The 17,100-nt window shown below is 39.2% G+C and overlaps 1 protein-coding gene across 1 annotated transcript in view; it reads left to right on the plus strand.

Annotated features, from left to right (window-relative positions):
- The window catches only part of LOC136858032 (zinc phosphodiesterase ELAC protein 1), a 120,435-nt gene that overhangs the window by 52,805 nt on the left and 50,530 nt on the right, over window positions 1–17,100 (plus strand). The window lies entirely within an intron of this gene.

The raw sequence follows: 17,100 nt of genomic DNA on the forward strand, positions 1-17,100 counted from the left end.
GGAGGCAAATTTTTCCTCCAAGCCAGAGGAGAAGCCCCCTCTTGGTTGCTAATTTGGAATAAAATTACCGTAATGTAGAATTTAAAAAGGTGAAGAGGAAGAAGATTTTCTTAATAAATGGCTTATTTTGGGGTTGAATTTTGAGTTATTTAGTGAATTGTGGTGCTGTAATTTGGAATAGGGCTGAAATTGTAATTCTAGACAAAGTCATAAGTGAGCCTCTTCCATTTTTCCATTCATTCTGCACACTGATCAAACCAATGGGCACGTCAGAGTAGGGATCGCATAGTTGGAATACTATGATGAACCAGCATGTTACGTACTAGCATTATCAGAAAATGTATGAACCAGAGGAATGGTATGCTAGAGAAAGTTACCTACTCCCCTGCTATTTCCCGCCAATATTCAGGCAGGATGTTATACTCGGTATGCAGCAGTCATCCCATCTATCGGGGATGAGTGGCAGCATAAGACATAAAGAACACCACAACAATGGTCAATGTAATGTTATTGTTGATCAATTTTGTAATCTTTCAATATTGTAGGCCTTCACATTTAGTTTTCTTCCAACTCTGAAATATCACTCTTACCATGTTCGGTATGGCAAAACTGTATAAAACATGAATGATCAGAAATTGTATGCTCTATAAATTCTGTTATGTAGTACTTTTTGATAGGACCAATAACAAAGGTACTTAAGAATTTAATTTTAGGTGCCTTCCCCTAAACTACCATTTTATCCAGGGTGAATAAAATTATTTGTAGCTTAGACTGTAGTTTCTTATTCCTCGACTCTATATACCGATTTTAATTAAATTCTGTTTACCCATTTTCTCATGGCTCGGCGTTTGATATGGACTTCGCAACAAAAATGCAAATTCATGAATATCTCTGTTATCATAGCCAGTACAATAAAAATGTATAAAACATTCATGATTGGAAATTTAATTCTATATGTATTTAGTTATGCAGTATTTATCGATAGGACCACTAATAACATAAATATTTGAGAAATAAATTTTAGGCCCTCTCCTAAACTACCATTTCGTTCAGCGTGAATAAAATGATTTACAGCCTAGATTGTCGTGGCTTATTCCCCGGCTTTACATATCGATTTTCATTAAATTATCTTCAGCTGTTTCCTCGTGATGTGTGTACGTACATACTGACAGACAGAAATCACGGAAAAGTAAAAAGTATATTTCCTTGTTGCTGTGGACATGACCGATACAGAAATACAATTCTTTTTAAATTCTGAGCAATGTACAGACAAAACTCTTATTTTATATATATATAGATAGAAATGAACTTCAAAATAAAAATAATAACTAATTCAGAGTTAACATAACAATTCAAAGAAATAATCCCCCAATATCTAAATATTTGGGAATCCAATTGTGAAGGTAGTAGGCCTTACCTCACTCATACCTGTACATATGCTTTTAAGGAGAGGGTAAACTGGTCTCCTATCCAATATATAACCTCCTGTACAATTTATATAGCAAAAGCAAAGTCATCTTTGTACAGGCCATGGAGGCCCTTGGAGGGGTGGAACATAATGGCTTCCGCTATCCATAATGTTGGTACTTGATAGGGTAGAGCGGTTAGCTCATTTTTGGTGAAGACTCAGTGAAGCTCAGGCCCATGTGCACCTCCAGAAGTAGAATCTTGTTTCTTAAATTTTTTTGATTTCTTGATGGGGAATTGAACCCATGTCCTTCTGCGTGAATCGAGTACGCCTTTACCACATTGGCCAGGCAGCCCCCTACAATTTATATAGGATTAACCAAACCAAAACAAACCAAACCCTATGGCACTACAGCCCTTGCAGGGCCTTGGCCTGCCAAGCGACTGCTGCTCATCACGAAGGCGTGCAGATTACGAGGTGTCATGTGGTCAGCAGGACAAATCCTCTCGGCCGTTATTCTTGGCTTTCTAGACCGGGGCCGCCATCTCGCCATCAGATAGCTCCTCAATTCTAATCACCTAGGCTGAGTGGTCCTTGAACCAGCCCTCAGGTCCAGGTAAAAATCCCTGACCTGGCCGGGAATCGAACCCGGGGTCTCCGGGTAAGAGGTAGGCACGCTACCCCTACACCACAGGCCTGGTTTATTTAAGATAATCTAAAAAAAATTACTTTCACTTAGATCAAATCGATTAATGTGCCAGTAGTATAATGACTAAATAATAATCTGTACAAAGATAAATATACTGAATTAGCTGAGGTGGAAATAAAACAATGTTTGACATTTTTGAAGTTAAAGAAAACCTTTTTCTGAGTACAGTCCTTGAGCTGATGCCCAAGAGTTCCAAAAATATTGTAACTTAATATACTTCTTCCACTTAATGATTTTGTTTTGTGGAAAATGATAAATATTATATTCAGTACTAACTGAGATAGGCCTACTCAATTTTTTCCGAGATAATTTATATTCACTTTGTCTGCAGTGTGATGCGTTATATTATGAGATTAATGAGCTGGGAAATACTGTGTATTGCTATTGGACATGTCAAACATTAAATCCAGGGCCCACCAGTGAAGGGATAGTGGGGGAAAATGGAGATTTTGAAGGAAATCTACCTTGCTTCTTCTGTGCCCAACTCAGATTGGAGATAGACTCCCTGAGATTTGATCTCAGGGCCCTATGGTGAATAATTGATGACCTGGGCCCAGATTTCAATGACATGTCATCTTTTAATTGGTGCATCATAGAAGTTGTTAAGTTATATACAAATCCTGTTCATGGCCCCCAGATTACAGAAATGCGTACTTATTAAGTCATTTTTCGTCATTTTCGAAGTATTTGATTTTTAGTTTTTTGTTTTTGTTTTGCTTTTTGCGTCATTATTTTGTCATTTTTTATTTTTCTTATTGATTATTTTTAAATAAGAATCCATGTTTTACGTCATTAACCAACCAGTTCCTATATCTTGACGTACTTGAAGGTTTACGTGAAGGTTCATCTTTGAAAGTTTCTGCACTCAGTTGTGAGCTGAGTACGTAGCTTTGTACCTCCCTCACCTTTGTGTCTTAACAGGAGGTGAGAGCTAAGCTATTCTTGGGTGACCTTCATATGAGGGCTAAGCCTTTATCAGTTCACCAGGGAAGTGTGTTCACTACCGAGCTCGATAGCTGCAGTCGCTTAAGTTCGACCAGTATCCAGTATTCGGGAGATAGTGGGTTCGCACTCCACTGTCGGCAGCACTGAAGATGGTTTTCCGTGGTTTCCCATTTTCACACCAGGCAAATGCTGGGGCTGTACCTTAATTAAGGCCACGGCCACTTCCTTCCCAGTCCTAGCCCTTTACTCTCCCATCGTCGCCATAAGACCTGTCTGTGTCGGTGCGACGTAAAGCAAATAACAAAAAAAGAAAAAGTGTGTTCACTGTGTGACATATTATTTTCTGCCAGTATACTCTATTTCCTTGTTCCTTCTGGTCAGTTTTAGTTGTACAGTTTGTAGATGTCAGTTGTGTGTAACCATTTCGAGGGCATGTTAAAATGCCGAAGGATCCAAGGCAGGTCATTTGAGACAACTTGTCTCTGAATTTGGGGAACCTACTCATAACTTAACCTTAGTTAGGACTATAGAAATCGCCCGAGAGATGTTTTCAGCTGACGATGTGCAGGGTAAGTGGACATACATTAAGGCAAATTTTAACTCCCTACCGTCAGCTATTACACGACTTCAGGAGAGAGGTGTGACAATCGAACAAGCAACAGCTTTGGTGAGAGCAACACAGGAATCTTTGGAAAATGTGCGTGGTGAAGTTGGCGAGTCGGTATTTCGGAAACTAAAATATGTTCTTGATAAAAACACAGGATACAAGTTTTTGTGCTCAGTCGACCAGGTACTCAGTGGTACTCAGTGGGGAAGATTTCAGTGTGGTGGATATTGAAGAAGAGGTGTCGCCAAGTGATTTAGCGCACTTCAAGTACGTCGAAAGGAGCTTTTCGATGAAGAAGAATGTTTTGCCCGACAATCGACATTCTTTTACCTTCGAGAATCTACGGATGGTCACACTTATCTACTGCAACATGGTCTGAGTTAAATATTAAAACCTAAATAAAATGGCATTATATATAGCTTTACAGTTAAATATGCAACCGACGGCGATTACGATTATCTTTATAGGAACATTGCTTTCCTTTTCAGATAATTTCTCTTTACGGAGTATCTGGTGTCAGAAGATCTTAATACCGGTACATTTTGTTTCTAAGGAAAACAGAGGTTCCAAAACAAAGAACTGATATATTGCTATGTAAAAATTAGAGAAAATATCAATTATCAATATTATTCATATGTAAAAATGTATATATTGTAGTTTCAAACAATAAATACTTGGAATTTTTAGGTCTTTTTTGTTCGTTCTTAGGACATTATTTGATAATTTTAAGGTCATTTTTTAGCATTTTTAGGTCAACAAAATCCGGACCCTGCTGATGACTATAACGTCAGTTCAGGGAAGGACTGGTATTCTTGTGATGCTAAAATTTTGTATCAACTACCAGAGTTTTGAAATCAAGGCCCAGTAATGAAATACTGACAAATAATTGTTCCAAGAACAGTGCAAATTTCAAATGGCTTGGCTGGGTTTTGAACCCAGGACCCAGCAGTGAAAGGAAACTGCCTCAACTGAGGAATGGCAGGCAGGAGGGTAGGCAGGTATTTATAAATAACTGAATATGAGATGTGAATTCTAAGACTACGTAAAATGAAATGTGAAATCTATACCTACTAAATATTAATAGTAAACCCACAGAATATTAAAAATATAGGGACGCTGAATATAAGTATAGAAAAACCTTGTTAAGACGTTCCTGCAGGGGGCAAGGGAAAAGAACATGTTAAGCAAGAAAACATACTACTGAATATAGGAACAAAAACTATCCAACAGGGATGTGGGAACACTAGATATGATTTTTTTCTGACATGAGGGCATTTTACGTTGTGTATCCGTGGGTACATTGTAAACTATAGCCTATCTACCGTTCCTAAGGATGAGAGAAAAATATTAAAAGGTGTGAAAAACACAAGAGAACAAACATGAAAACCTTTTCTGCTGGGGCTTATAATATAACAACAGTGCACTGAAAGGTGTGAAAAACACCAGACAGCAAATGTGAAAACATGTGCACGGGGCCAATAAAAATATCAGAGTATTATTGCAGATCACACTCTTTTTAAAACAAATGTCAGTAGAAGCCTTTTACTTCCAGAGCAGTGGTTTATTAAACATTACTTCCTGGTCACACACTTCAATAAATTGAAGGTTACATTCGACCATGTGCAATTGCGATGAATGACTTTGGCCGCCATTTTGAATCTGACAAAACTTCGACCAACTCAAGTGATCGAGGCGAAGCTTGAAGGTGCGAGTTTCAACATTCGCAACCTCTGCGCACTTAAAGATGCAGATGCCAGTCCACTTTCTGACAGAATTTAATTTTGTCTTTGTTATGGAAATATTGTGGTGGACAGAGGTGAAAGAAGATGCAGGCATGAATGGGTGGATATAAAAGAGTCAGAAGATTAATTTAAAAATTGGCAGTTTTATTTCCTTTCTTAACCTTTCCTTCTTTTTTCTTTTCGAAGTTTATACTTTGCCAATAAAACGACAAAATCGTGTACAATTTTAGCTTGTGAGCTCGAAAGACAATCTAGAATAATTATATAACAATTTTATGGCTGAGCTTGAAGCTCCCAATTACAAATGTTACTTGAGCACTACCGCTCCCTTCAATCAACACTCAAGGAGACGGATCTCCCAATTTTTTCATCGGAAGGAAGAGCATCCTTGCTCTACAAATTGACACTTAGGAATCTATTTTTGAAAATTTACACTTTCCAGGCCTATCAAAGCCACAACCTACATTTAAGAAAATTAAACAGTATTCACTGTCTTAACTGCTCAGCAGTCTGATACCTTTAACATGAAATTAATGGGATAGAGTTTAACAGGGGTAACAAGTGCCCATTCTACATGGCCTTCGGTAAAAGCAAAAGGTTAAAACTACTGGCCAAAAACCAAAAATGGTAAGCAGATGAACACTTGCACTCCTAGAAATTAACAGAACTGTTTAAAACCCTATTTGGGCTTATGGCCCGATGTTGCAGAGGCTAAGCCTATACTACGGAGGTGACTGGATGGAGAAAAATATTTAAGTTGCAGAAATTACAAGGTAGATTTTAAAGGTTACAATGTCCTAGTCGCCTCAAGATCAAGTTGAGAAGGGAATACAAGAGGGTACTTCACTCTCTATTCCCTGATTTCGGTTAAGTTCTTTCAACTTGTTTGAAATTTACATTTAAAGATAGAAATCTACATTTTAGAAAACAAAGTTACATTACTAAAGATTTTAAACCTTCCCCTTGAGCTAGCTTTGAAAGACTATCACATGTTCAACAGGATCTGCCATTACCATGAGCTGGTGGACCTCCCTAAGATGGATGAGGCGGCCCTCGCCTCCGTTACGAACACACACTAGACTGGAGTGATCACTAAGACAATGTGGTGTGAAATTTGCCAGCTTTTATAGCCGAGGGGAAAGTTCCAGAAAACTTTGGGCCAAGGCCCTGACACACCCCCAATTTTCATTGGATAATCAAACATCAATTTTATTATTGGTGAATAAATAAATGTACAAAATTTCTCATTGGCCAACATCTTCAGTTGGAGGGAAGAGATAAAAGTGTTGATAACTTTTGAACATCAAAACCAACCAGTAATCAATTCAGTTTAGGAAACCTTTACACACAAAATTACTTCTGTTGAGAAATGTCCAAACTTCTTGTACTAGTAGTTTCAAAGTTTATGTTGCAGATGGCATTATCCAAGGTGCTTAATTTAAATGCGCAGGGTTGGTGTACCTCCAGTACAGACCTCCACCCCTTGAAGTCTTCCACATGTGACACAGGTTTGAAATTTTACTTTTTAGAAAAATTTGAAGTTGATGTTTATAGTCAGAAAGTTTCTTGATGAAAGTTCATTTGTAAGTAATTATGCCGTAAATAAGTCTTGAAGTCCTCCTGAAGCCGTAGAAGTCCGGGAGGTCCAGTCCAAGTTTGACGGCAAGAGCAGCCGCCACTGCCGATACCCGGGTGGGGTCCCCCGGACCCCCCAAGTACCCTCAGATACATCTCTCCCGCTACCTTGAGAGGGGTAGCCATGGTGATGGTCACCACAGACCAGATATTGAAGCACTGCCCCATGATGACGTAAGCGGTCATGGTACCGCACCTCAGCCTTTGCCGGTAAGGATGATGCTCAAGTGCGCTGTCATGAAGGGGACTGGGCCAGAGTGCGATGGGCCCTTACCCCGTGCCAGCATCACTCACCAGATGTTGTAACCTGGCCGCAGATGACAATTAGAGCACTGATTTTGATTTATCTACACATTTCTACTCTTAATAATATAGAATAACCTTTCAATATGTTTTAATTTCATAGCAATGGCACTAACGTATCATACACTTCACACACCCTAACCAGGATTGGTTATGTCTTTAAGATGACTACCTATATCCATGTATTTTGACAGAGATGTAAAATTATACTGCGTGACTCTAACATATTTGAATAATTTTGAAGACAACAACGATCGATCATCTATTCACAAACAATTAAGATGACTACATTGGAATTTATAACATTTATTTACCTTATTTTATTGAAAAAACTTATCTTTTTCCTTCAACTCCAGGATTGGATTAGTTCTTCCTTAACATCTGCGGCTTTGGCTTGGCAATCATATTCTGCCACTGGTCATCGGGATGCTCTGGGAAATGTAGTCCTTGGTTGCCGTCATCTCAGCTTAGCCTCCTCTGGACAGTCTCACCGTAGTCTTCTTAGAAATGCATTGCAGCCAGATTTTGCACAAATGGGACACAAAGATGCATATATGAAGTTAGTTGTGACATTACGTTGAATTCAAAGCCTTCTAACATTATAGTTTCATTGATAATTCTTTCGCCTCAAATTTAATCGTAATAACGTTTGCAGATCACCAATATGTCTACCCTTATCTCAGCTTTATATATCGTAAGTACTGTTTTAGAAGTTCAGTTAGCTGTTGCCGCGTAGTATTGAATTCTTTTCCTTCTAAATGAGTCAAGGCCTAGTCTTCGCTGTGATGAAACTTCAATATATGAATTTCCTTTATAATTTTCTTCTTATTTAGTGGTTTCAATTACTGCTTTTGTAATTATGCGTCCATTAATTAGTATTGACCTCGCAAATCTTATTCTTCTAATGATTTTTTTTTTTTGCTAGTTGTTTTACGTCGCACTGACACAGATAGGTCTTGCGGCGACGATGGGACAGGAAAGGGCTAGGAGTGGGAAGAAAGCGGCCGTGGCCTTAATTAAGGTACAGCCCCAGCATTTGCCTGGTGTGAAAATGGGAAACCACGGAAAACCATTTTCAGGGCTGCCAACAGTGGGGTTCGAACCTACTATCTCCTGAATACTGGATACTGACCGCACTTAAACGACTGCAACTATCGAGCTCGGTAATGATTTTCTTCCAAATCTTGAGTTTATATATGTGTTTCTAGTCTCTTCAAATTAGCATGTCCGCTCTTTAAGTTTGCTCATTCTTTTATCATTTTGCAATAGTACAGTGTTTTAACAATTCCGAGTCTTGTTTTGTCTCAGCCACTGCGATGTTGATTTTTACTGTTCCGATCTCGCGCTATTTCGTATCTCCTTGTTATGAATGACTGAGTTTAGGCGTTATGTTTAAATTTGATATCAGCAATTGCGTCCATCTTAACTCTTAGGACAGTGAAATGGTACATTATGGAACAATAATGCGGGGGAATTCCACGGGCACTCAGGATGTTTTATATGACAAAAGAAAGCAATCATGTAGCGCCATTTTTCAAGAAGTGAGAATAATGACTCTTCCATTAATATATACTTACCAATGCATAATGGATATAAAAGAAAACCTGATTAAGGAAAGAGGTGCATCAAATACAAGAAGAAGAAATGATATAGACACTCCTCACTGCTGGTTTTTTAATTGAAGTTTTCATCGCCATAAGACCTATCTGCGTCAGTGCGACATAAAACAAATAGCAAAAAAAATTGAGGTTTCTTTGTTTATTTGAAGATCTTTCAATTTAGTAATTTGGTAAATATTTCTCATAAAATGTAATTTTTATATTATTTTATTATTTTATTATTTTTATCTTTTAACTTTAATGTTGTAGTTGTTTGCTAGATATTTTGTTGTAATCTCTTGAGTTTGTTTTCTTGCTATTTGTTTCTATCATTAGAAGTATATCTTTTTTGGTTTGGTGTTTAACTCTCCTCATTAGTTTTTGGGTTATTTTCTTTGTTTTGTGAGTTCCACACATGATTCTTCCAGTTTTTTACTCTGATATCTTAACCAGGTGGAGCCTCCGTGGCTCAGACGGCAGCGCGTCGGCCTCTCACCGCTGGATACCGTGGTTCAAATCCCGGTCACTCCATGTGAGATTTGTGCTGGACAGAGCGGAGGCGGGACAGGTTTTTCTGTGGGTACTCCTGTTTTCTCTGTCATCTTTCATTCCAGCAACACTCTCCATTCTCATTTCATAGCATTTATCACACATTAATAAATCACTTTGGGAGTGGCGACCCCATCATACTAATAGCCTATATCTGCTTCATTCATTACACCCCTGACCCGGTCATTGACTGGAAAACAGGTTGTAGGTTTTCATTTTCATTTTCATCTTAACCAGGCTTGGTATCTATCTTCCACTGTTTTATCACATTCATCGTTCCACTATTGGTGTTTTTTCCTTGGATTTATTGGGGCTGCTTATTCAGCTGTTTGTTTCAATTGGGGAGCTACACAGTTCAAAAAAATGAGGGGAACGTGTTTTGTAACGTCTGGTATGTGAATTTTAATTTGGTAGATAGGGTTCCAATTGTCGTACAGCATACCGTGAGACCTTAGCTACTCATGGTATGTCAAATGCAAGTTATACTCTATCTGTAGGCGTAGCCATTGATTAAACTGTCAGGTGACCCCTCAAAACAAAGTAAATAGCGGTGCGTCCGTGTGTCGTTGTGAGGTACACAGACTACTTATTGCGGTCATTTGAGCACATTGTATGTAAACCAGCACATCCCATGAGACATCTTAACGAGGTTCAAGTCTCAAGGGCCATCACTTTGATCCAGGAAGGATGGACTTTTCGTCATGTTGCTGTGGATCTCAATGTCTCTCCGTCAGTTATTCAACGCTTGTGGAATCGCTACAGTGAGACAAGCCAGTTCGCAATGAGGGTTCGACAAGGTCGTGACGCATGACATCCCTACAGGATGACCAATATCTGACCATCTGTGCGTTGCGGCGTCGTTCAGCAACTGCCAGAGAACTGCAACAAGACCTCAGGAGGGTCACTGGAGTCACGGTGTCTGACCAGACAGTAAGGAACAGGTTAAGAGAAGTGTCCTTATGATCCAGACATCCTGTTTGAGTGGCCCGTTTAACGCAGCAACATCGCGCAATTCGCCTTCTGTTTGCCCATACCCACGTCAGTGGAGACCTGTGTTGTTCATAGACGAGTCCAGATTTCCTCTGGCACAGCGTGATGGATGTCAACGTGTATGGAGATGCCATGGTGAGCAGTACCTGCTAAATGTTGTCTAAGAAGGCAACCGATTTGGACAAGGTTCTGTGATGGTGTGGAGTGCCATTAGTATTGATGGCTGTATGGATCTTGTCGTTGTCTGTGGTAATTTTACCTCTGTGGGATACATCAAGCAGATACTGCTATAGCATGTGTTGATTGCTGCATACGGTGTTGACCCTGAATTCGTACTCATGTATGACAATGCCAGGGCTCATGTAGCGTGCATTACCAGAACTGTCTTGCGTGAAATGGACATTCAAGAGATGGAATGGCCAGCAGTGAGTCCCAACCTTAAGCCCATTGAACCTGTGTGGGATAAGCTTGACAGAAGTGTTTGTGGGCGTCCTGTTCCATCTCAGACTCTCCAAGACCTCGAACAGGCTTTCATTGAAGAATGAGACCTGATGCTTCAACGTGACCTCCGTTGACTTATACAGAGCATGCCACATAGGTGCCAAGCTGTGATGAATGCTCGTGGAGGACATACACCATACTGAAGCTCTCCAGCTGTGATAAAAATCCACCCTGGAGGACTGTTATCACTTTGTTTTCGCCCCTATTTGAACATTTCCGTTTGTATTCTGAAAATGAATGCAAATCCATCGATGTTCTTTTGTGTACTTCAACGGTTTAGTTGTTAATATACCTGGGTGTGAGGTATTGTTTTGTGTAACATGGCATACGTTAAAAAACATGTTCTCCTAATTTTTTTGGGTTCTTACCCCACTTTCGGCAGCCCTGAAGATGGTTTTGCGTGGTTTCCCATTTTCACACCAGGCAAATGCTGAGGCTGTACCTTAATTAAGGCCAAGGCTGCTTCTTTCCCACTCCTAGGCCGTTCATGGCCCATCGTCGCCGTAAGACCTATCTGTCTCGGTGCGACATAAAGCAAATAGCAAAAACTAAAAAATAAATTTTTTTGAACTGTGTATTTCCTCCAGACCTTCTGTTATTTTTTATATTTCTAGTTTGTTCTTCGTATTCCTTATTATTTATCAGTTTATGAGGGTCATCGGTTCTCTTTGCTTTTTGAGTGGGATTTTTTCTTTGTCAGTGGGATGAATTTAATTTTTATTTTTATCAAGTAATGATCTGAGTTGGTATCTGTCCCTCTTAGAACTTTCATATTGTACATTTTGCTCTGGTAATTCTGATCCATACTAACATGATCCAGTAACCATTCTCCTTTTTTCCAGTCAGGATGTTTTCATGTTTTAAGCTTATTTTTGGTCTTCTCTTGAGGTATGTTGACTTTGAGATTATATGGTTTATGTGTAATTCCACCAGTCTTATTCCATTCCTATTTGTTTTTTTGTGCTGGCCACTTTCCTATTATGTCTCTATATCTCTTTTCCCTTCCTAACTGGGCATTAAAGTTTCCAATTAAAATATTGTTGTGATTTTTATTTTTGTCATAGTGTGATCTAGAAGCTCCCAAAATCCATCCAACTCTTCTCTGTGTTCTTTCTTATTGTTTTTATCATTAGTTTGGGCATGGGCATTTAATTATTGTTTATATTCTATTTGCAGCTTTTATTCCTTATTATTTATCAGTTTATGAGAGTCATCAGTTCTCTTTGCTTTTTGAGTGGGATTTTTTCTTTGTCAGTGGGATGAATTTAATTTTTATTTTTATCAAGTAATGATCTGAGTTGGTATCTGTCCCTCTGGGAGATCGTGCTTTGAATTCTATTATGGACTCAATTATTTTGAGATTGACCACAAATCCCATTCCGAATTGTGGGCATTACTTCGTTACTCTTTTTCTTAGTATAACGTTGTAAATTCTATATCCTTATAATTCCATTGGTTCCTGATCAGTGTTTCTCATTTCTTAAACTCCGGTTATTAAAATCCCTTTGCAATCCATTTCATCTGTCAAAATTTTGAGTTTCCCTGGTTGTATGATGAAATTTATGTTGTGTGTTGCTATGTTATTTATCTCTCCTGCCTTGAGTCTACATTTTGATTTTCTGTCAGTCTTGGATGTTTTCAGATGCTCTGACTCATTTATCTTTCAAGTGATTACCCACCGTATCTGAGTGCAGTCTTGCTTGGCTATTGCCAGGCGGTGAATTTTTCCGTATAAGATTTCCTTTCCTGTTTGACTTTCAAAGGTAGTCAACCTTGTACGTAGCAAGCTCCGAGTTACAACCATGGTTGTTAACAGTAGAGGTTGTTGTGTGTTTGGTCCGCAAGAGCTGTTTTGTTTTGCTAAAGTTCGCCGGCAAGCTGGTGAGGACCACCCTATCTGCCACCTGGGACATGCCACATTGGAGCATCACCTCTCTGCCTGCTACAACAGCGTAGTAGGTTCGTGGAACTTCATTTTCATATTATGATCTTTTCTATTTTAAAAATCTCCATTCAAGCTTATTCGTCTGGGAACCCCCATTGTTGAAATGTTTGGAATATTCTCTCCACTGAGAGCTCAGAACATACTTCTTAGTCAAACAGCTCATCTCTAGCAAGTCTTCCCAGCTCAAAGTCTGCAATATTTTTGTAACAGACCCTTTTATTGGGAATCGTCCAAAATAAATTGTGCTGCTTTCCTTTCGATTTCTTCCAGTTCTCGAATCAAGTAATATTTGTGAGGGTCCCATACATTGGAACCATACTCTAATTGGGGTTACCAGTGACTTGTATACCCTCTGCTTTATATTCTTGCTACAATACCTAAATAGTGCCATAACCTTATGAAGAGATCTGTAACCTTTACTACCTCATTCTTTCCTTATATTAATACATAGGTGCTTACAGTGATCCCAATGAGGTACTTTTACTCCTTCAATACAGTAATTAAAACTGAGAGGAGTTTTCTTCTTGGTGAAACAACCTGACTTCTCATCCTGTTTGCCGTCATACCATCATCTACTGTCCATCTGACAACTTTGTTGAGGTCTTTTTTGGAGTTGCTCAAAATCCTGTAACTGATTTATTATTCTATACAGTATAACATGATTTGCCGAAGGCCCTATGTGTGACTCCAGTTCTTTACACATATCATTTATGTAGACACTTGCTTGTTATAAAAGCAAAACACTACATATTTCAGACAAAATTTAATGTTGGTCTGTTTCAGACCTTTTGTAAATAAAATATGACGACATTATAACCATGTGGCAGTTAATTAGCCCATTTAAGAAGTTCCAGCACAATAATTGAGGCACATTATTGATTGTAACAATCACAACAATATTGCCATTTCCCACCTTTGGACAAGAATAACTATAAACATAAACCTTTGTCCTAAAAGGTTTATTGCTGTGAATTCTCATGCCACATATTTTTGTGGACATTATGGCTTGAGTACAACAGTTTGTCTCGCTTCTATATCAGGTTGTAATGGCTCTCCTGAAAATGCAGCAAGGGCCATGGGTGCAAGTATACACTAACTATGTGGCAGACATGATAGGCATATCTTGTTCTAACGTGAACAGAACTGTTGAAAGGTACAGGACAATATCTACACCAGAAGGCCCAGTTCTGATCACATGAGAAGCATTACTGAGTGCGATGATTGCTTTCTCGTAATGCAAGTTCTATGTGATCGATACACAACAACTGTGGAGGACAGAAATTTTCTACAGTAAACACAGGGCATGGACATCAGTGAAAGGACAGTAATAAGGGGGTTTATGAAGCATTTACTGTTTACAAGGCCCACCATAGGACCTCTACTTACATGTCAGCCCCGTGCCTCTTGGATGCAATTTGCAAACTCCCATAAAAACTAGACTGTGGAGCAGTGCAATACAGTCCTGTTTACGGATGATCCAGATTCTGTTTGAGGGCCTTGAATGGAAGGGAGAGAGTTTGGAGGAATCCTGGATAACATTATTCACCCTGCACTTTCCATACGAGGACACAATTCATTGGCCATGGTCTGTGCTGTAATTACCCCTGAGCTGCACTTGAAGCCAGCTTGTGTTCATTAAGATTGGGTGGCTGATAGCCCACTGATACATGGAGGAAATTTTAGGGGATCATATGGTGCTTTTTGCACCTGTCATTGGCAAGAACTTTATCCTGTTACATGACAATGCTCACCCACATGATGCCATCTGCGAGTATCTGGATGAAGTCAGGATAGAGCGCATGGTATGGCCTGCTTGTAGTCCTGAACTAAACTCGATAGAGCGTGTCTGAGATATGCTTGGGAAATGTGCTAGGAGTTGTTCTCCTGACACACTGGCTAATCTTCGGGCTTCATTCCAGGCAGAATAGGAGCTCGTATCACAACAGAACATTCAAGATTGCATCCTGAGCATGTCTGATCGAATCACAGTTGTAACTGCGGATTAAAGTGGTAATACCCATTACTGAGGCAGTGATAATGTGTTCCAAACAAATGGATTACCATACAACAGTGCAAAGCTCCAAGTTTTGACAAATTAGTGTTGATGTGCACAGTGAATAATGGTTCTCAGTTATTGCACTAATTAGTGGGCTATTTAATTGAAGATACATTGCCATATTGTTGTAATGTCAAAATATTTGAAGATTAAAGATTAAAAGTCGGAATAATATCCTTCAAAAATTAGCCGGCACCTCTTGGGGCGCAAACAACCAAGTGTTGAGATCTACTGCTCTAGCCCTTTGCTATTCAGTTGCCGAATACTGCGCTTCAACTTGGCTGAACAGTGCTCATACTGCGAAGATTGATGCTCAACTAAATCAAGCAATGCGCATTATAACTGGTTGCATTCGCTCTACAAACGTGGCCTGGCTGCCTACACTCAGCAATATTCCACCGCCTTGCTTAAGAAGGTCTGAAGCTCTTCTAAAATTGTGGAAGAAGATCAGCCAGGACTCCAACCTCCCCATTCATCAAGATATTAATCAATTTGCCTCTCCACGACTTAAGTCTAGATCTCCATCCTGGCGCGCTGCACTTACACTGGAAGAATCTGGGTTCTCCATCACGAACGCCTGGTTACATCAATGGCAACAGTCTTCTGTTCCCAATCAACATCTTGTGACCCTACCTCATGTTCAACCTCCCGGATTCCATCTACCCAGACGTCAATGGAGGACTCTAAACAGGATTAGAGTCAATCAAGGAAGATGCGGCTATACTCTTCATAAATGGGGCTGGCAGAAGTCTCCTGGGTGTGATTGTGGAGCTACCTCACAGACCATCCACCATGTAATTGTCGAGTGTCCACAGAGAGCATTTCAAGGTCCTTTGGAGGACATTCATAACGCAACTGAGGAGGCCTTAAAATGGATCAAAGGGCTTGATTTGGAACTATAGACTTCTGTTTGTATATATTGTGTATATATTGCATACTTATTTATATAATCTTTCTGTGTACATCATACGATAAATAAATAACTAGGTTTCAAATGGACTAACATTAAATGTTGTCTGAAATACATACTATTTTGCTTGTTTTGCTGGTCAGATGTGTATATATACAGTATATATCAGAAATCATCTCCATGTTAGGACATCAGATTCTAAAGGCACAAGAATAATTAAAATCTATTTACAGCTGCAACGATAAGAGACTCTATACTCCCATTTTTCCCAAACAAAATACTGTACGCTCGTTTCAGTATTGTCAAGAAGCAGCAATATTTCACATAGTTATTGTAAATCCACAGAGTTAAATAGCTACTTTTGTATAACTAGGGAGCATTTTTTTACCTGTATCATCTTCTTTCTATGGAACGAAGATAAAGGCAGATATACCACTGAAGGCCAAAGAAATAATATGCAAGTCATATTACCATACATATCAGGCCAGTCTGTCTGTTGGGTTATCAGCCCAGAGGCTGGTTGGGTTCTCAAATAGCACTACCAAAGGTTATGTGGTTGGAGGGAAAGAGCAAAAACCGATGCCAGTGCCAAAATGGGTCATACTAGGCAAGATGAGAAGTGAGGTAGTTTGTCATTGCTTTCCTCACTGGGCCAGAAAGTGCCTATGAGGAACACCTTTCATAACATTCAGACCCAGTAGTTGTTCTGCAAAATCTGGCCAGTATCAGAATAAAATTCAAATACAGACAATGTAAATTAAATTTATGACGAGTATTTTATAGGACAAAGAGAGAAATGAAGGCATGGGTAAAGAAGTTCAGGGTTACATATTGAGTGATGAAATGTAGACAAATTGGGTGATAATGTCTGGACATATTAAATGAATGCCAAACCAAACTAAGAAATTACAAATGAAATAAGAGTGAGGTTGACGAAGACCCAGGTTACGATGGATAGATCTTGCTAAGAATGTAAGACAATGAGGTCAGGCATGGAATATTGAGATGTCCTTTTATGTTTTCATGTTCATCTTTGTTATTCCTTTCTGTTACTCCTTTTACTCACTCAAGCTTATCATTGTGTTTATCCTTCTGTGTGTTCCTGTCCTGTTTTCTGTTACCTTCTTCAGTGATTTATCATCATCATCATCATCATTTTTCAACTCCAGTGTCCTGGGTGTGGTGTGGCTTACCATCTCCTC

Source organism: Anabrus simplex, chromosome 1 (genome assembly GCF_040414725.1).
Source record: "Anabrus simplex isolate iqAnaSimp1 chromosome 1, ASM4041472v1, whole genome shotgun sequence".
Taxonomy (NCBI): domain Eukaryota; kingdom Metazoa; phylum Arthropoda; class Insecta; order Orthoptera; family Tettigoniidae; genus Anabrus; species Anabrus simplex.